The sequence below is a fragment of the Panthera tigris genome, chromosome E1, assembly GCF_018350195.1.
Source record: "Panthera tigris isolate Pti1 chromosome E1, P.tigris_Pti1_mat1.1, whole genome shotgun sequence".
In the NCBI taxonomy this organism is placed as follows: Eukaryota; Metazoa; Chordata; class Mammalia; order Carnivora; family Felidae; genus Panthera; species Panthera tigris.
In genome coordinates, this window is record NC_056673.1 from 49552000 (window position 1) to 49572195 (window position 20196).

A 20196-nucleotide genomic window follows, 5' to 3' on the forward strand; every position below is an offset into this window, starting at 1 on the left:
GCGGGGGCCGGTGGTGACTTTTTGAAGAAGAGAGGTGGACACAGAGACAGAGCTGACGAGAAACCAAGAAGACCCATCTGTGCATAGTTGGGCTTCCCGAAGTGTGGGCCGGGATTCCAGGCAACTCCATTCTCCTATTTTGGAATATTTCCATTAGCTCAAATGTGGTTCATAAAGTGAAGCTTAGAAAATGTTGTTTCTATAACACGACCTCAAATTTGCACAATACTTATCAGTCTCGAATGCTACCTTGCCGTATTTCTTTTAATTTTTTTAATGTTTATTTTTGAGAGAGAGGGAGAGAGAGAGACAGAGCATGCGGGCAGAGAGAGAGGGAGACACAGAATATGAAGCAGGCTCCAGGCTCTGAGCTGTCAGCACAGAGCCCGATGCGGGTCTCGAACCCATGAACCAACCACGAGATTATGACCCTCTCTGCCACCCCTCCACTCGCACTCTATGTCTCTGTCTCTTTCTCTCTCCAAAATAAACATTTAAAAAATTTTTTTAAAAACAACAATAAACATTTATTCCTCAAAAAACATCTTTTTTAATGTTTATTTTGAAGAGAGAACAAGAGAGAGAGGGAGACACAGAATCTGAAGCAGGCTCCAGGCTCTGAGCTGTCAGCACAGAGCCCAATGCGGGGCCCGAAGCCATGAATGGTGAGACCATGACCTGAGCCAAAGTCAGACGCTCAACCAACTGAGCCACCCAGGCGCAATACCCATCCCCCACCCTCCCCTCCCTCCCACCCCCCATCAACCCTCAGTTTTGTGAACATATTTTAAAACTACCATAGCCAGGAAAACAAACCATTCTAGATATTTCAAACACACACACACACACAGGTCATACAAGCAATTGGTGCTCACCACTGGTGGGGCTCGCGGTGGTGAAGGTCAGGGCCAGGGGGGAATCGCACCACTAGCTCTCAGGTTACTTTACCACAGTTGCTCTCCATAGATTCAAAGCTGCTGCTGCCACTCGGTCAGGAAACTTCGGGAAGCCACTGCCGGGGTCACTACAGCCCCATGGCCCCAAGCCTGACTGGTGGGGAGTATGGACTCCAACATTCGGCCCGCATGTCTGCTGCTACAGAGGAGGAAAGCATGGCTTCCACCTCCTTCCACCTCCGCCTTCCAAATTTCACACAGGTACGCTTTATTGGCACAATTCTGCTGTCGAGGGAATCTGTCAACGATGGTTCGTGGGTTTCCAGGACCTGCAAAGAAGGGGCTAGAAATGGGTGTCAAGAGCCAACCAACATCATCCAGCAAACCCCTCCTGATGGGGGGGTGTTCAAAGGCTTTGTGAAAGGGGGGTGGTGTCCACGTGGAGTAACCTGGTGGTCGCGTTCCTAAGTCGGAAACCCTGAAAGGTGTCATTCTAGCTGGGCAGCAGGTGAGGCGCTGGATGCTGACGACATACACTCATCCCCAGAGGTGACTGGAGAAGCGCCTGGAGTTGATTCTTAGTTTCATCTCTGGAACGTCCTCACTGGAATTAAAGCTGGATGGACTATTGGCAATGCAGTATCTGAGAAAACATAGCCCCCATTCAAAAGGGCTGCCAGAGAAAAGATCTCCACAGGGAAACATGATTTCTCAAAATACAGCCTTTGGACCTCTATACGCAAACATCCCTAGGATGCTTACTTAAAAAGCTGATCCTGAAAATAATTTAATTTCAAAGGCTGTTGGGGCACCTGGGTGGTTCAGTCAGTTGAGCGACCGACTTCGGCTCAGGTCATGATCTCACGGTTCTTGGGTTTGAGCCCCACGTCGGGCTCTGTGCTGACAGCGCGGAGCCTGGAGCCCGCTTTGGAGTCTGTGTCTTCCTCGCTCTCTGCCCCTCCCCCACCCCCCTGCTTGCACCCTGCCTCTCTCTCAAAAATAAATATTAAAAATAAAAAAATTAAAAGGCTGATCCTGCACACCTCCCCTGATGAAAACAAACAAAAGCAGACACTACTTAAAGTAATCCAGACAGATTTCAGTCAGTAACATAGTATTGCAGTGCCGTAGGGGAAAGGGTTCATCGTGAGCAGGCACCCGACTGGGATTATTACAGAGGTGATGGGGTATTTCACAGGGAGAATGAGGGACTAGGGAAGGGAATGAGTGGGGGGCTCTATAATCAGAAGTGAAAGATGACAAAAAGCAGGAAGGGACGCTGGCCCATATGAGACCCATCTGGCTTTGCTGACACTTCTCAAAGTTAAGCTCCTGCCCTCTCACAGAAGCTGGGAGACAGGGGCCCGATCTTCAGGCGTTGGCTGGACTCAGCAGCCAATCCTTTAGACAGCCGGGAGTTTTGCAGGCAGGCACTTTAAGGGAGGCTAGGGTCCTACTAGGGACGCGGCCACGAGCTGCCAGCAACCACGTCCGTGTTTGTTCAAGTCTTCACAGGCCAAGCAAGGTCGAATCAAGAAGAGGGCTCGGAGGAGCCTGGCGAGCATTTGGAGAAAGAATCTGTCACCCTCCGAACCCACATGCCCACCCCTCCTGAGCCCATCCCCCAAACAGAGGGACCACTTTGACAGGCCTTTTTATGCTCACCAAACGACTGAAGTAGGACAAGGCGGACGGGGAGGTGGGGGAAGCAGAGGTTCTCCGGCTTCTTCAGGGCTGGAGGTCGGCAGGGATTTGGGGGTGGGAGACGAAGGGCAGAGCAGATTGAGGATGACCAGGAGGCTCAACTGGATTCTTAACCTGGGAGTCCCGACTGGTCATGCTGGCCGGCTCCTGCCCCCACGGAGGTCAGGGCCTCTCAGTCCTGAGGACCACCAGGCACGACCAGCTCTGGCTCCTGTGGTCCTGGTGGGGGTATGTTGTTGAGACCTGGGGGATGGCGTGGAGCACCAGCTGGGGGGCGGGAGCACACTCATTCAAGAAGAAGAAAAGTCCCGAGGCCCAGAGCAGAGGCAGGAATGGTGCTTAGGCTGCGTGTGTTTCCAGGGCAGCGGCAGAGAGCGGTCTGGCGCCACACTGTGGAGGAAATGAAGATTTCAACGGTACAAAGGCCTCGTCTGGATGAGGGCTACACCCCAGGGTGGTAGAGCAGGAAAACAGAAGGAGCCTGGCTCCCTGACATAAGAGCCACCGAACCAGCCCCAGATCCAGTACTTAACCGGATTATCATATGAGAGATCAAGAAGCTGCTTCTTAAAAAAATTTCTTTTCAATGTTTGCTTATTTTTGAGAGACAGAGACAGAGCATGAGCAGGGGAGGGGCAGAGAGAGAGGGAGACACAGAATGTGAAGCAGGCTCCAGGCTCTGAGCCGTCCGCACACATCCCGACGTGGGGCTCGAACCCATGAACGGCAAGATCGTGACCTAAGCCAAAGTCAGACACCTGACCGACTGAGCCACCCGGGTGCCCCCAAGAAGCTGTTTTTTAATTTAACCCCCTGTTGGGGCGCCTGGATGGCTCAGTCGGTTAGGTGTCCGACTTCAGCTCAGGTCAGGATCTCACCGTTCGTGGGTTCAAGCCCCACATCGGGCTCTGTGCTGACGGCTCGGAGCCTGGAGCCCGCTTCAGACTTTGTGTCTCCCTCTGCCCTTCCCCCACTCAATCTCTGTCTCTGTCTCAAAAATAAATAAACATTTAAAAACAAAGGAATTAAAGGGCGCCTGGGTGGCTCAGTCGGTTAAGCATCCAACTTCAGCTCAGGTCACGATCTCGGGGTTCGTGAGTTTGAGTCCCACATCGGGTTCTGTGCTGTCAGCCTGTCAGCGCAGAGCCCGCTTTGGATCCTCTGCCCCACTCTCTCTGCCCCTCCCCCGCTTGCACTCTCCCCCCCGCCCCCCGAAAAAAAGGATTAAAAAAAAAGAATTAAAAAAAATCACTTAACCACTGTTGTGTTGGGTCTCTACTGCAGCAGCTGAACCTGTACGTAACCTGATAACGGAGGGAATCCATGTATCTGTTATCTTTTGCCACAACAGTGCTAACTAATAGACCATCCTCAAAACTCAGAGGAGGCTGGGAAACCGATTCTCACAGGTTGGCCGTTACCGCTGTACTTTAATGCCCTGCTGGCTGGATCGGCGCTGCTTCTCACTGCTGGTCTTTTCTCCCTGTGTTGCTGCCGGGACCCAGGCTGAAGAGGCAGCGGCTACCCAAGAGAAGCGTAAGAGAGCAAGCAAAAGAGCCATCGGGCCTCTTCGAGCCTAAGCACGGAACCAGCCCCAAGCCCCAAGCCAGGGGATGGGAAAGTACACTGTGGCCACGAGGAGACACAGCAGGAGCGGGGATGCGGGGAGGGCCCATAATTCTCTCTCCCAGAATGTGACAGAGTCCTGGGTCAGAGGCTACAACACGGTGGCCCTGCTCTTCTAGGCGTCACCTACGAATGGCGCAGAGTGAAAGACAGCGTCCGTCCATGTGAAGACTCAACCGCAGTTCTCTATTAGGTCAGGAGCCCTGACAAGACAAGAATCACATCTCCTTCCTCTTCCCAACGCCTAGGGCCAGGCCCTGCCCTCAGGGCTGACTCAGGGAGATTACTGGGTGAATCTGAGACCATTTCTTCACTCTCTGCGTAGGATTCCTTATGTGATACAGACTGACCTCCTAAAGGTCAGCACACAGTGCTAGGGGTTTGCCCGCAAAGCTGCAAAGGGACTGTGCCATTGGGAACTGAGATGTGTACCTAGGTCTGTCTACACCGCATCCTGGATCCACTGCCTGCCAGAGGGACCTCCAGAAGAAAGGACTTCTACAAGTTAAATATCGCAGACTTCACACTCCAAAGGAGAACCGTTTGAAGAGAGCCATGGTTAACCCTGAGGAATGCCACCATCACCACAGAATTCCAGGCACCGGGCATGTGGGTAGAAAGCATATTTTAGGGCAGTGACTCATGGTAAGTCGTTTCCTCCAGTCCCTAAAACGGGCTATTCAATGTCAAGCTGTCTCAGGCTCAGGCTGATAACAGGGCAGCCATAGGGGACCTAGTGGGAGCTGCGTTGTCACGGTCCAAGTCTGTACGCACCGCTTGTATAACCTGCCCAAGTTCACAAAGACAGGATATCAGTCGCCGCTCTTTATGCTCCCAGTGAAAGAAATCCAACTAAAATATGCTTAAGCCAAAAATGTCATACGGTGTATCGGCTCACATAACCGGGAAGCCTAAGATCTTCAAGCTGGCCGCATCTAGCGCTCAAACGTCGTTCTCTCCCCAACTATCCCTCAGTTGTGCTTTCCTCCATGACGGCTTCAGGCTTCAGGATGGATGCCCCAAGACTGCAAAGATAGTCGTTAGTAACTCCAACTCTCCACTGAGGTTGAGCAAGCCTCATAAAGGAAAGCCAGTCTTCAAAAAGCCTCTGATTGGTCTGCTTGGACCCTGTATCTGGCAGGAGGAGACCCTGATTGGCCAGCCATGGTCACGTGCACCTGCAAGGTGGGCCTTAAACCAGTACTTAAGTCTCTGCTAGGGCACAGGAACTGAACAGAAAGTCAAGAGAGGGGGTTGTCTCACGGCAAGTTGAGGGGGCGAGGTGACAAATGGAAGACCAGACATTGAGGCTAGATTGAACTAACCCTAAGCCTAAACTTTGAACAGGCTTTCACACGTTCATAGATGCTATTGTGAGTAAAACACAAATTCACTTAAGAGCAGGAGTGCCTTCATAGTAACTTTTGGTCTTTCTGTATTTTTTGTCCCAATTAATAGATATCGAAAGGATCCCTACGATCACGAGCAGGTCCGAAGACCATTCTATTTTTTAATATTAGAAAGGGATTCTTAACTGCAGATCAAGAGAGAGAGTAAAGAAAGCAAGAAGAGAAGGGAGCCAGGAAAACCCCAGCCCAGGAAGCAGCGAAGGAAGGTTCCAGGACAGCAGCGTATGACAGGTCAAGGAGGTAGCCGAGGGAAACGGCACTAACTGTCATGCCAGAGCACTGGAGCGGAGTGGAGGAGTGATCGTGGCGGGCAGCACAGAAAGAGAAGGAGAAGAAATTAAACCCCGGGGGGTCAGGGGACAGAAACGAGTGCCATCGGACTACATGAGCAAGCTCTGCGGTGAGCAATGCTTACCTAGTCACAATTCTGCAACCACTATCAATCATGGGGCAAGAGTGACAAAACTAAACCCCAAGAATGGAATGGGTGGGGGGTGTTAAAGACCTAACTCCTTGCCTGTGTTGCTAGGAAGTCCACAGATAGTGTCTAAAATGGATGAATCAGAGCACCTGGGTGGCTCAGTCGGTTGAGCGTCTGACGTCAGCTCAGGTCACGATTTCACGGTTCGTGGGTTCGAGCCCCGCATCGGACTTTGTGTTGACAGCGCAGAGCCTGCTTGGGATTCTCTCTCTCCTTCTCTCTCTTTCAAAAAAAAAAAAAAAAAATTAAAAAACTCTTTTAAATGGAAGAATTAAGAGCTAGAAACACAAGATAGGTGGAGATAAGCACCAGAAGATCCAGCGAGAGGTAAGGAGGACCGAGGACTGGCGAGCTGGCCCAGGAGGGTGGGGATGGTCGAGGCAAGAAGCTGCTGCGGGTCATTCTGTTTCCTCACCACTTCATTTCGTACTATTTGAACTGTAAACTATGTGTGATAACATTTGGGAGGCTTAAAGAGTCCATTCTTTTGTCAACGGCACCTCAAAGCTGTATTTGTGTCCAACTTTATTGAGATAGAATTGACACATAATTTTTACGAACCCTTTAAATCCGTTTTTTTCAAAGAGAGTGGGAAGAACCAGCTTCCTGCAACAGAAGCCATGAGAACATTACCTATTCCGGTTTCAAAAGAAATGGTGGCATTAGTTCTGCTTAGATGATTTCGGTCAGAGACCAAATAAGGATACATCTGGGGTTCAAACAAGAGAGGCTCTCACTCCAGTGCTCAAAGACCAGTTAGAAAACGGAGATCTGACTGGACTGGGTAGGTACGAATTAGCCAAAACTGTAATAATAATAATAATAATAATAATAATATAGCTAGTTATCCTCAAGTGCTTACTTCAGACCAGAAACCGTCCTGAAGATATTATCTTATTTAATCCTCATGGCAACTGATATTTTCCCCAATTTACAGATGAGGAACTGAGGCTCAGATAGTTTGGGGAACTTCCCGGAAGTCACACACTCTGGCCCCTCTGCCTGAGGCGGAGGGGCCTCAGCGTGTTGTGATTTACTTCTCTTTTCTAACCACCAATCAAACTTAGAAGTTTCTATCTCTGGTGCCATCTCGAGGGGCCTATGAAAACCACTGACTGTGGCAGTGGTCTCAGGCCCACACTTGCTGGGTTGTGCTGGGCCCTGCGCTGTCTTAGGGAAGGCCTAGAAAACAGTATGGGGTAGAGCCGGTATTCAAACCTAAGCATTCCCGGCTCCAAAGCCCACTTGCTGGGCCACTGAATTATGCTAGTTCTCCAGCTAGAATCAGAGCTGGGTGAGGATCCCACCTGTAGTAATTATGAGTTGTATGGCCTTGGGCCCCCAAGTTCCTTAACCTCTCTTAAGCCTGTTTTATCATCTATGCCATGGGGATAACAATGGTGCTTACCTTCAGGGTGGTTGCTAAGGATAAATCAAAATTCCTATCTGGCAAATAGGAGCCTCTATTTTCCACACCTGTTAAATGCCTTGCCCTTCAGCTCCTAGGTTAAGGAGAGATTCTCACATTTTCTCACCCTTCAGATCCACGGGTGGTAGGGCAAGAGACAGAAAAGGTTTGGGTCAAGGCTAAATTCTTGGACCTCATCCCAGAGTGACTCTCCAGGGCAGGGGCGGGGTTCAGGAATCTACACCTTAGACCCCCGAGAAATTCAGATGCCTGCAGTCCTCCTGCCTGGCTTTGAATGACTATGCGTAGTGCTTGAAATCTGACAGACCAGTGCCTTTGTGAGCGTCTGAGCCCTTCCTGCACTGGCCTCCAGCTGTGTCTGTGCCTCCTCCCTTTCCCCATTGCCCAATCTGTCTTTATCTCCCCCTTCCATTCTAAGCCCCCTCCCCTTACTCTGGCCTTACTTCCTAGCTTCCTCTCCACCTCTCCGTGCACCCTCCCCTGAGCTCAGTCTGCATTCCTACCCACCAGCCGTTTCTCTACCAGTCTCTTCGCCGGCATTGCCCTTTCCTGTGTCCACCCGGAAGGCTCAGATAAAAGTTGCTTCCGCCAGGATAACCTTCAAGGCCTCTTCTCTGTGGGCACCATGGCACTTTGCACGTACCTTTATTATTGCTCAAATAACAGGGTAATGGGAGATTTTTTTTTCCGGCCTCAGATTACCTGGTGGACTCGTGGCCCACGAATGGTGGAAATGTGCGCCAGAGTAAGATGGAGAGAAGAGGACAAGCCCGTAGACTTTGCAGAGGGGCTGAGAGGCCTGAGAAGTAAGAGAAGACCAGGAGACAGGGGCTCCTGAAAAGATAGATATTACCATGCGGGGTTCCCACAGCTTTTGCAGACAGCGGCTGCGCAAAAATTCATTGGAAGAACTGAGGAATGTTGCTGGCTCCATCTGGGGGAGGGCATGCTTGTATCAAGACACTGATGCTCTTGATGTGCTATAATTATAACCAGAAACACTATCCTTTTGCCCAGGAAACTGGATTTCCCAGTAAATTCCTTACTTTCCAAGTTGTTTAACGCTAAGATAATGCTTTGCTTCTGTGTCCTTATTTATTTATCTTTAACGTTTATTTACTTTTGAGAGGGAGAGCACAAGCAAGGGAGGGGCAGAGAGAGAGAGAGAGAGAGAGAGAGAGAGAGAGAGAGAGAGAATCCCAAGCAGGCTCTGCACGGTCAGCGCAGAGCCCAATGCAGGGCTGGAACTCACAACTGTGAGATTGTGACCTGAGCCGAAGTCAGACACTTAACCGACCGAGCCACCCAGGCATCCCTCCGTGTCCTTATTTCTAACTTTCTGTTCAACTGTTAACCATACTAAATGTACTCAGATTCATCTAGTCTAAAATCGAGGAGAGGTGGTTCTCGCTCCTAGAGAGAGAATTATTGAAGAGGCAGCCCGCACACACTCAGGTGCCACATCTCCAACAGCTGGTTTTATAAATGGAAACAGGCACTGGGACCCCTTCTTCTCCCCTTCCCAGAAAGGCTGATGGAGAGCCTGGCCCAGATCAGTGGAGCTTTCTTCCAAGAACTGTCCCGTTCCCAGACCAGCCCTGTAGACACCCCCAAAGTCCCCCTGGACCTGCAGGTAGCAGTGCCTCTCCACCCCAGTACTCACCCCACACTCAGGCCCTAAGATCCCATTTGACCTAAGCCTGCAGGTATGAAGTGTCCAAAGCACAAGACATCTGTCCCCACCCCCACCAACACACACTCTTGACCTTTTGTTCTGAGTCCATGTGAAAGAGAAATGTCAACTCTACCAAGTAAAGGAAACAAACAACTTCCTGGCTAGATGAGAATAACCAGAACCTTAAGCTTCATGCCTGGGGGCTGACGGGTACCTAAAGGTGCTCCCTTGGTGATAGGGGTGATCAAAACCTGTATGCTTTTCCTGAGAACCACCAGGCGGGAAGCACCACCTGCACTGATGCCCTCAGGGAGGCAAAACTAGGGTAGAAGTTATTGGTCCGATTTTACAAGTGGGAACCTTCCGGGCAGGAGGCCAACAGACAGCCTCAACGGTAGATAGTGCTGTGCCCAGGCAAGGTCATGAACCCAGAAGGCGGCCGGGATCTAGTGAGACGCAGACACTGCTGGGGGCGGGCAGTAGGACACGTTCGCCCGACACTGGTGGGCTAGCCTGGTGGCCTCGCCTCTTCGTGCGCATCTCGGGTCGAAGAGTCCCCAGCCTCCCAGATCACTCACGTGCTCTGGGGCTGGTAACTTGGGCTTTCCTGAGCGCTTGCCCCGCCCCGAGGCTCCGCCGGCCCTGCGATTGGCTCCGCGGTCCGGGGGCGGGGCCGGACGCCGAACCAACGTGATGGCGTCAGGCGCCGCGAGCGCCGTTTCCTGTTGTCCCTGGCCGGGAGGCCGCAGCGCCTGGTCGGAGGCTTAGGGGCTGCAGTGGCCAGGAGTGCCCCGCGCCCCCTCCCGGCTCCCTCTGGTGAGTTAGGGGTCAGAGGGCGAGGAGGGTGAGAAGGGGACGGCGGGGCCGAGACGAGAACGGGCGATGGGTCACCAGCCCTGTCCGTGATCGCAAACCCTTGGTTGCTTTGAAACTGTCCTGCTTCAGACAGAGCCTTTTCCCTTCCCGGCCTGAGCCCCGCACCCTACCCCACTCGGACCCGAGCCTTCAGCCCAAACAGCCAGTGCTGACCCGTCCCCTTCCTCTTCTCCACCCGTGACCCGAGTCCAGCCCTTACCCTCACCCCTTCACCACTGGTCTTGCGTAAGTGCAGCCACACGCGACCCCACGGTAGCCCACTTCCAACCCCTAGGACAGCCACTTCCCTCCGCCTCCCTCTAACGCATCTCCTTCTCACCCCTCAACCCCTTTGGCAATCCCAGTGCTCCACGCAAACCTCCTCGAGCCCCCCCTCCCCCTCCCCGTCTTTCTGGCTTACCCCTTTTCAGGCTCAGCTTTCTTATCCCAGCCCCCCTGCTCAGCCCCCCAAGGTCTGCTCAGCCAAAACACCCACCTCCCCCCACTCATTTAATACCTACCACTACAGTAGATGCCCTATTGCGCTTACCCCCCTCTTCTTGACAACTCTGATCTCAGCCCTATCTCAAGTCTTGTATGTATCTTCTTGCCCTCACCCACTCAACCCCTAACTTCCAAGCCCACCGCATACTTTCTTTCCATCCCCAGCCAGCCTGAGGACACTTCATTCCTGAGTCTTTGCTAAACCACCCCCCAACTCTTGCTGCCCTAGTTCCCACCACCCCTACCCAATCTTGTTAGATTGACGTCTTCCTATCCCCATTTCAACTCTTCATCCCAGCTCTGTGCCCACTCTTCCCTTGATGTGGTCCCCATTTGATCTGAGAACCTAGTGCAGTCCCCTGCCAACCCCACCTGCTTTCTCAGAGCCAGGCACTTGCCGAACACCTCAATTGAGGCAGGGCCTCAGATGGTAAGTAAGTGTGGAGGAGTAGAGATCCTTCTCCCGTGGGTCAAGTGCTTTTCCTGGATGTCAGGCCCCCTGTACCTGTCCTTAAGGATTGTATTCCTGGCATCCATATTACATTACTCGCGTTGGCTGCTGGAATGATAGGTATCATCCAAATACCTGGAAGGTGAGGGAGCTACTCATTCAGCTGGGGCAGTGGAAGCTTATCACTTCCTTTTGGGTGATGATCTGGAGAAACTCAAGCGGTTCCATTGTGTGGGGTTGGCTGTGGTCACAGAATCATGTCCATGTGTATTGCCCTGCCGCTCAGAAAGGACCCTCACCCAGTGCTCCTCCTGGCCAGAACTGGTTGTAGATTAGTCCCGCTACCGAATGTGCCAGAGGTGACGTTACATGTTGTGAAGAGTAGAGATGAGTGGATCCTGGGGACGCCGAGGCCTCCGTGGAGGCTGTTGAATTGCTTCCTCTTTTTGCAGGTGCTGGATCATTGAGTTTTGACCATTTTGATTACCCATGAACACAGAGAGTCAAGTTATCTCAGAGTAGCTAGACATTCTTGAGGCACCCAGGCTCCATGGTTAACATTTATAATCTCCTGGGATTTGGGGGTGCACATCCCCTCTAAGTTCTGGTGACCAAACTCCAAAGGATTGGCCATTTGACAGCCATTGTAAAGGACCCCAAAGAAGACCCCTTGTCTTTGCTTGCATTTATAGTCTCACGCCTTTGAGAATCGGATGTCCTTTTACCTTCAATATCCCCTTCCGTTAAGGTGTGATCTCTGAAGGGTTTCAGCCTGTTGGCAGCTTGGTGTAATGGAAGGAGTTCCGCAGTGACCCCACCACTGAGAAGTTGTATACCTCAACTTCTTACAGTCTGAAACGGTCTGAGCCTTTTTATTTTACTCATCTGTTCATTCAGCAAGTATTTTGTGAGCACCACTGTGTGCCGTGCACTGTTTGAAGCATTAGAAAGACAATGGTGAATGAGTCAGGCAAAGGTCCTGCTTTCATTCACTCAGAGTTTGGTCCTTGCCAGAATCTTAAGGGATCTGGGACAAGAATATGGGAGAGATGGGTGTTGTTGGATGGAAGGAGGGAGGGAGGAAAGAAAGATACCCAGTGTTCCTAGACCTCACATTTCTGGCCTCACCCACTAGCCTTTGGACTGGGAATCACGAGCTAGAAGTTGCTTGCCCTCCAGCTGATATTCAGTTGCTTTGTCGCCCTACCCACCCCCCCCCCACACCCATCCCACCCCCCACAGGGCTCTTGTCTAGAAATCCAACTTTCTTCAGGTAGAAGGAGGTGCTGTTTACTCAGCACTCACATGTCTGAAGTATCAGCTGTCTTTCTGAATCAGAAGATAACTTTGTCATTTGTTTCCAACTGAAAACCCTGACTCATCACCTGGTACAGCAGCTGGAGGGCTTAAACACCGGCCTGTTGTCGTGCATAGCCAGGTGCAGGATCGGAGTCAGGCCGTAGAGACGAGGCTGTCGCGGATGGCGGGGAAGTCTCTAAGAAGAAGAGGTTGCTGTTTACTGATGAACGGAGTGTTTCGAAAGTGGTGAAGCCAGGTTATCCATTTCTTCTTTTAATGTAAGTCTCATCTGAGTCCTTCTCCTCCTTTCGTTCTTCCTTAGTCTCTGGAGGAAGTGAAATTGGATGTTTATAGAAGGCCAGGCAGTATCACGAAGAGAATCAACCCCAACGATTCCTTCCTGTGTGTTGGAACATTTGAGGAGGGACAGCTCGGAAACCTGGCTGCCATGGAAAGGACCTGTGGTCAGCTAGTTGGGGCCACAGATCTGATGGGCACGATTGTTTCTTGTCAGTGTTAGGCCTTCTTTGATAAGGTGGAGCTTCTGAAGAGTCTGTGAATAATAAGTTTGCCTGAAACTCTTTGAACCAAGGACCTGGGACAGTATGAACTGACGAAAGGCACAGAGCTTGGAATGAGAAAATTCTGTCCCTCACCTGAGGCATGTTTCTACTGAGCCTCAGTTTTCTCTTCTGTGAATGAGGGATACTCATCCTTCTCTCACAGGATTGTTTTAAGAATTAAATGAGGATAGAGAATGAGATCCTGTGCCAGAGTGAACCAATACAGAGGGGCAGAGGTAGACGAAGGGTGACTTAAGAGTTTCCTAAAGGCACACGGCACTCACCTTTTCTGCTCAACTGTATCAGGGATGTTTGAACTCTCTACTTGCTCTCTTTCTTCTGGGTCTCCTGAAGACCCACCCCTCTTTCGTTTGCTTCTTGGTGTCAGTGAAGACAGCTCTGAAGATAGAAAGTGAAACCAGTCCCATAGCATGGTAGATGGGGGTCTGGCTCACCCAAGGAGCCTGCTGGAGTGCTGACCTAGCAGTCAGGAGACCCAGAGCCCAGAGATCTCACATCGTAGATGGTCGTGGTCCTGCCTCTGAGCCATTTCCTGCCTTCCTGAGGCGTTCTAGAACCGACAGGCCTATGTAGGGAGCTTTGGCTTCCTGCAAGGAAAGATGTGCCCGGAACTTTGGCCTGACCCCCACGTCTCAGTTCTGTTTTGTGAATTGTCAAGTGGCAATTCTTCTAGGTTTCTCTGCACTGTTGTCCTTTTGTGACGTTCCTGACACTGTTTTAGGTCACAGTTGTCTCTTGTCTGGCCCTGCTCTGACCTCAGTGTCAGTTTACTTTGTTTTTTCAGCAGACCCTGACTTGGCCAGAGCACCCACTTAATGATAAGCCTCCCTCCCTCCAGTGAATATTATATTCAGTGAATTAGTTGATGAGGCCTCAATGGTCTTCCTCTTCAGATTGCTGAGGCCCAAGCCTTGAGGCCGGCTGAGGGAAGGGCAGTTTTAGGGCTTGAGGCTCTGTCTAGAAGGGCAGGCCCCCGGAATTGCCAGAGGGGATTGGGTGCCAGGGTCTCAAAGCCAGCGAGCCTGAACTTGGCCTGCAGGGCTGCGTAGGGTAGCCTTGAAGAAACCCAGCCTCTAGGATCAGGCACGGTTTCAGGACCGACTCTATAGTATGTCCCCTTCTCCCGGTGCCCTGGTGGCCAGAGCATGGAGCTGGTCTCCAGCGAAGGGTCCTGAGGATTCCCAGTGGGTAGGAGCTGGGAAAGTGGTGGAGGGAGAGACAGTCTGATGGGCTGTGGCCAGGGGCTAGTGTTCCTCCTGTCAGTCTGTTGTGCGCTGACCAGAGCTGGTTTCGTGGGGGCCGTCCTCCACACACCTATCTGCCTTTGCATGTCCTTACTTAGGAAGGTCGGCGCTGGGTCCTGTTCACCCTCTGCCGGATCCAGAGGCCAGGGCTTGAATCAGAGCGTCTTTCATCATTTAGGGCCACCCTGCCGTTCTCCATGCCTCACTGTTCGCCTGTAAACCTTTCCTGCCAGACTCAACCCTGATGCTCCCTTGCATCCCGCCACCTGGGCCCCCAGCTGGAGAGCCCTCCTCCCAAGACTTCCCTGCCCCCTCCCCAGCCACCCCTTAGCCCTAGCTCACACCCGCCTCTTCCAGAAGGGTGGATGTCATCCTGGCCGAAGGTGGTAGAGCCCGCCACTGATCAGCCCTGGGATCTTGGGAAGTTCCCTGACCTGGGTCAGCTTTGATTTCATATCTGTTAGATCTGGATAATAAAAGAGCTCGCCTAGGGTGGTTACAAGGAATGAATGAAGCAATGTGTGTAAACAGTACAAAATCCATTCAGCATGCCTCCATTTGATAACTTCTTTGGGCCATAGGGTTTTGAGAACAGAGACAGCGATGACCTATTTTTTGGTGTCCCTCCATGCTCGGCAGCGTGGTCACTAGAGATCTGTTTAGATGGGAATGTGCCTGCCCAATCCTGGTCCGTCCAAGTGGCTGGGGCGGTCCAGGCGAGCCAACAGCCACCCCCCGAGGCTCAGGTTGAGGCCCCCCCCCCCCACCTAAGCCACCCCCGGGGGGGTGGGGGGGAAGCCAGTGCCCTGAGGGATTTACCTGTGTACTGACTTCAGGTAGTTGAGCGGACTCATTCAGACAGTGGCCTTTGCCTATAAGGCTTGGCCACATCCAACCGGGGTAATAGATACCATTTATCCTTAGTACCGTCAGGCCCTGTGCTGGGCGTTTTCCACATTCATAACCTCCGTTTGAGACGTCTGCCGTGGTGCCCCACCTAGCATGCCTAAGTGGTTAGTGGCAAATCGAGATTCGAACCCGTGTTGTTTCCCTTTAGGCGTGTCCCTGTGCTGCTCCAGCTGGACCCTCGTGCCTGGAGGGGAAGCAGCTATGTAGCAAGAGGCCCTCCCTTTGGAAACTTCCTTCAGTTGTGCTTGTCCCTGCCGAGCTGGCAGACATCGGGCTGGCACAGGAGTCAGAGGCTCCGAATGTGAATTGTGAGCCCCTGCTTCCTGGTCCACGTGGGCTCTTGGCACCTCCAGCGGCAGCATCCCCCTCGCACCCTTAGTTCTGTATCCAAATCGGCCCCTCATTCCCTGCTTTTTTGTGCCAGCGTTTGGTGTGGCATACAGAGGCCTCTCCATGCCCTGATTAGGGTGGACCCACCCACGGCACATAGGATTCCCCACCTCCTGAGATCCGAGCCCTCACATTTCTTCTCTTCCCTTGTTTCCTTCCTTAAAATCCACTCTTGGCTTTTACTTTTGAATTCAGAGGCCTTTGCATTGCAGTTTGAGGAAGATGGGCTGACCCGCTGCCTGCTGGGGGGAGGGGGAGAATTGGCTGGGGGTGGTGAGCTGGAACCTGCTCATGTGGCCGCGCCGTCTGTCTCTGCAGGTGTCATGTGATTCTCCGAGGGAGCTGCAGCGTGAGCGGAAATGCTCTCGGTGGTGGAGAATGGACTGGACCCCCGGGCTGCCATCCCGGTAGGCAGTCGGAGAGGCTCAAGGGTGGGGAAGGGGCACGGGACAGCCATGTCATTGGTCTTCCTCACTTTGAAATGAATGAGTACTGTCTGGAAAGCGAGGCTTCGGGCTGAGAAAGAGTTATAGCAGAAGCAGGCTCTGAGGAGACCCTGCCCTTTCTAGAACATCTTATTGGTGATAGAATGGGAATTGATAAAAAACAACGGATTTTAATAGGGGCTGCCTGAAGACCAAGGATTTCTCAAAGGAAGTCATACATATGGGGCGCCTGGGTGGCTCACACGGTTAAGCGTCATGATCGTAAGCGGCTCATGGTCTTGCAGTTTGTGAGGTCAAGCCCTGCATTGGGCTCTCTGCTGTCAGAGCAGAGCCTGCTTTGGATCCTCGGTCCGCTCTGTCTCTGCCCCCTCCCCCACAGGCACATACATGTATGCACATTCTCTCTCTCTCTCTCCCTCTCTCTCTCTCTCTCTCTCTCTCTCTCAAAAATAAGTAAACATTAAAAGAAGGGGCAGCTGGGTGGCTCAGTCGGTTGAGCATCCGACTTCGGCTCACGTCATGATCTCACGGCTCATGGGCTGGAGCCCCGCATCGGGCTCTGTGCTGCCAGCTCAGTGCCTGGAGGCTGCTTCATATTCTGGGTCTCCCTCTCTCTCTCTGCCCTCTCCCTCCCATGCTGTCTCTCTCTGTCTCTCAAAAATAAATAAACATTAAAAAAAAGAAAAAAGAAAAGAGGGCATTAGGGTGGCCTGGGTGCCTCAGACGGTTGAGCGTCCATTTGGCTCAGGTCATGATCTCACGATTTGGGAGTTTGCTGCTGTCACTCCCTAGTGGTAAATGCTCCCCACTAATACTACCTCAGGGTATGTACTGTACTATTTTTGTGGTTTTCGTGTACCCTGCCTACACCTTTGTATATTAAGCTCTCCTAAATTACAGTGTGCTGTTTCCTGGTTGGTCTTTGACCAATACACCACTTGACTAGCACTTTCCATAGACCTGAATATCATCATGGCTCCAGGGAGCTCTGGACAACTAAGGCACTTCACCAGGCCTTAAACAGGGATGGCAAATGATATCAGTCATTGGACGAAGAATGTTAAGTTTACATTGTGTGGCTCAATACTGGTAGCAACTATGATACACCCAAGCTTTGTATACTATGAAACTGCGATTTCATCTCTGGACTTTGCTGACAAGTACACAGATATGACAAATCCAGCTTTGTGTCATGATCACTTCTCAATAAATTTGAAGGCTAGAGAAAGCATTCAGTTTCTGAGGATTAACACCCATTATCTCTCAGCCCCTGTTGCCACGTGGCACAACTTATATTCACTTCACCAGCTTACAAATTCAGCTGTCCTCCCAACAAACTTGGCAGGCTCATCCCATTTCTCAGAAGAGATTTAATAGCAGTGAGTTCATGTATTACAAAGACTTCATTACTTTTATTAGCTTTCCATGCTCTCTGCTTACTGGTGCACTGAGGGGTATTACTGAATAATCCATAGTTGTCAGAAATATAAATGTGCCCTGGTATAGTACAGCTTTAATTCTACTTATTTTATTTTCTTATTTAGGACATTTTGTAAGAGATTAGACAGAGTTCCTTCTGTAAGGGAACTTGCTGCAGAGTGGTGTTGGTTTATGTCCAACATATGAGTAAAGCAGGAATCCAATTTTTATGTGCCTATGGCACCTGATAAAATGCATTCATAATGCCAGGCGCTGATTCCTATTCCTTTTCAGGCTCAGGCAAAATTTTTGCAAGAAAAAAATTTATTCACTGCTTCATTTAATCAAATATTCTTTTTTTTAAAAGAGTTTTTACTTATTTTGAGATAGATAGAGCATGAGCAGGGGAGGGGCAGAAAGAGGGAGAGAGAGAGAGAGAGAGAGAGAGAGAGAGGGAGAGGGAGAGGGAGAGGGAGAGAGAGAGAGAGAGAGAGAGAGAGAGAGAGAGAGAATCTCAAGCAGGAGCCACACTGTGAGTGCAGAGCCTGCCCCTTGTGGGGCTGGAAGTCACCAACCGCGAGATTAAGACCTGAGCTGAAATTCAGAGTCTGATACTCAACCCACTGAGCCACCCCGGCGCCCCTAATCAAATAATTTTGATCTTAAACAAGTTAAACATGTTTGTGTACCCATTTCTTTACTTATAATATGTGTATATGCATAAATTGTGCCCTATCTTTTTTAAAAAACACCACAACCAAAAATACTGGATGGTATTTTTGTGAAATATTTGTTTGCTTATTAAACCTATATCAACTTAATTATAATGGAAGTATATATGTACTAACAGAATAAGAAAGAGATGAAATAAGTAGAATTTGTCCAATGAAGATTAACATTGATAAAGCAGAATGCTCAGTTTCAATTGCACAAAATCTTTCAATTGTCTTAGACTGTAGTATTATTCATATAAAGAGAAAAGGGAAGAAAATGTCTATTTGTGTCAGCCAGGGAAGTAAGAACTTTCCATACATTACTTACTTTTGATTTTTAAATTACATTTACTTTTTACTTCTATTTCTTACAAACCTTAATGATGAGGACTAATATATACCACTTAGTATGTAAATCGCCCATATATTTTAAACTATTATCCATTTTATACTTACCGACAAAATTTTGGAGTACTGAATTTGACGATATTAATAACCTTTAACATTTTGTAGGGGGCGCCGGAGGCTCAGGTGAAAGAGCATGTGACTCCTGATCTCCAGATTGTGAGTTTGAGGCCCACGTTGGGTGTAAATGAAAAATAAATAAACTTAAAATTCTGTTAATAACAAAAAATATGGCAGATTCAAAAAGGAAGAAAGCAGGGAAAGATTATTCACATCCCTCGATAATCCTTCTGTTCTGCAACCTATTTTCTGACAAGAGTTGCCTATATAGTAGTTCCCCTCTTATCCGCAGTTTCGCTATCTGTGATTTCATTTTCCCCACGGCAAACCGCGGGGAGGAAGCAGATGATCCTGACGAATCATCAGAAGGTGAATAGTAGACTAGCTGCGTCACAGCGCCTGCGTCACTCACCTCTCTTCATCCCATTACGTAGGCAGTTTCACATCTCACAACGTCACAAGAAGGGTGAGTACTGGGTAATATCTTTTTTAAGATACTTTGTAAAGATGACAGTATTTAAATTAAAAAAAATGTTTATTTATTTTTGAGAGAGAGAGGGAGAGAGAGCGAGCGCGCGAGCGAGCGCGCGAGCGAGCGGGGGAGCGAGCGGGGGAGGGGCAGAGAGAGAGGGAGACAGAATCCAAAGCATGTTCCAGGCTCTGAGCCGTCAGCACAGAGACTCAGGGCTGGAACCCGTGAACCGTGAGATCACGACCTGAGCGAAGTGGGGCGCTTAACCGACTGAGCCACCCAGGTGCCCCTACAGTGTAATATTTTGAGAGAAAGAGAGGGATCACATTCACAGAACTTTTATTACAGTATATTGGTATAATTGTTCCGTTTTATCATTATCGTTGTTAATCTTTTACTGTGCCGAATTTATAATTAAACTTCATTATAGGTATGTATAGAAAAAGCCATAGGATATATAAATTTTGGTACTCTCCTTGGTTTTAAGCATCCACGAGGAGTCTTGGAAGGTATCCCCCGTGGGTTCGCGGGGAGGACTGTCCTTGATGTCTTCATTTTCCCACCTCTGAATGCATTTGGCAACTCTTGCTCAGGATACCACCTTGTCAGGTCCTTGTCTGACTTGGCCTTTCCACCGAGTTGGACATTGGTGACCACTACTTCTTGAAGTTTTCTCTTCTGCTGGCCTTGGTGATTTTACTCCTCCCCACCCTGGGCTTTTCTCCTTTCATGCTCGCCTCATGCTTTCGCAAGTCTTTGTTCTTCTCCAGCTGGCCGTCAATCTTGGGAACTTCTAAAGGCTAAGTCTTAGGGATACTTATCTTCGATCTCTGCTTTGAGAAGCTTTCCCACAGCTTCAAATATCCATGTTTGTAGCTTCAGCTATCCGCTAAATGCTGATGAGATCCAAATTTCTTTCTCTAGCTCCTACCTCTACTCTATACTGAACCTCTTACTTCACTTCTACATGAATGTGTCAGAGACAATTCAGCCTTAATATGTTTAATATTTAAGATAAAGCTCATGATCCGTCTCTTCCCCACCTGGTTTTCTACGGATTTTAACTTGCCTGGTGAATGCCATTATCACATTTTGGCATAATAGAATATTATCTTTCCGTCACTCCCTTAATCCTTCCCATCACCAAGCTTGTGTGTGTGTGTGTGTGTGTGTTTAATCATTAAAGTATCTTTGAATCCATTCACTTGTCAGTATCTTCATTACC

General features: G+C 50.0%; 3 long non-coding RNA genes across 5 annotated transcripts; 1 reads left to right on the top strand and 2 right to left on the bottom strand.

Annotated features, from left to right (window-relative positions):
- Positions 1-1151: 1151 nt before the first annotated feature.
- Positions 1152-4989, bottom strand: LOC122233611. Of its 2 annotated transcripts, none has more exons than XR_006211247.1 (3): positions 4659-4989; positions 2562-2990; positions 1152-1539 (listed from the first exon to the last, which is right to left on the bottom strand). It is a non-coding gene; the product is annotated as an uncharacterized LOC122233611 (long non-coding RNA). The 2 variants fall into 2 exon arrangements; XR_006211246.1 differs by lacking the exon at positions 4659-4989 and adding an exon at positions 3858-4129.
- Positions 4990-11512: 6523 nt separating this feature from the next.
- On the bottom strand, positions 11513-13780 carry LOC122233610. Its single transcript, XR_006211245.1, has 2 exons — positions 13177-13780; positions 11513-12654 (listed from the first exon to the last, which is right to left on the bottom strand). It is a non-coding gene; the product is annotated as an uncharacterized LOC122233610 (long non-coding RNA).
- LOC122233606 lies at positions 12395-18966 on the top strand. 2 transcript variants are annotated; one of them, XR_006211236.1, is made up of 4 exons: positions 12395-12607; positions 15775-15863; positions 18548-18598; positions 18792-18966. It is a non-coding gene; the product is annotated as an uncharacterized LOC122233606 (long non-coding RNA). The 2 variants fall into 2 exon arrangements; XR_006211235.1 differs by lacking the exon at positions 18548-18598.
- The last annotated feature ends 1230 nt before the right edge of the window (positions 18967-20196 follow it).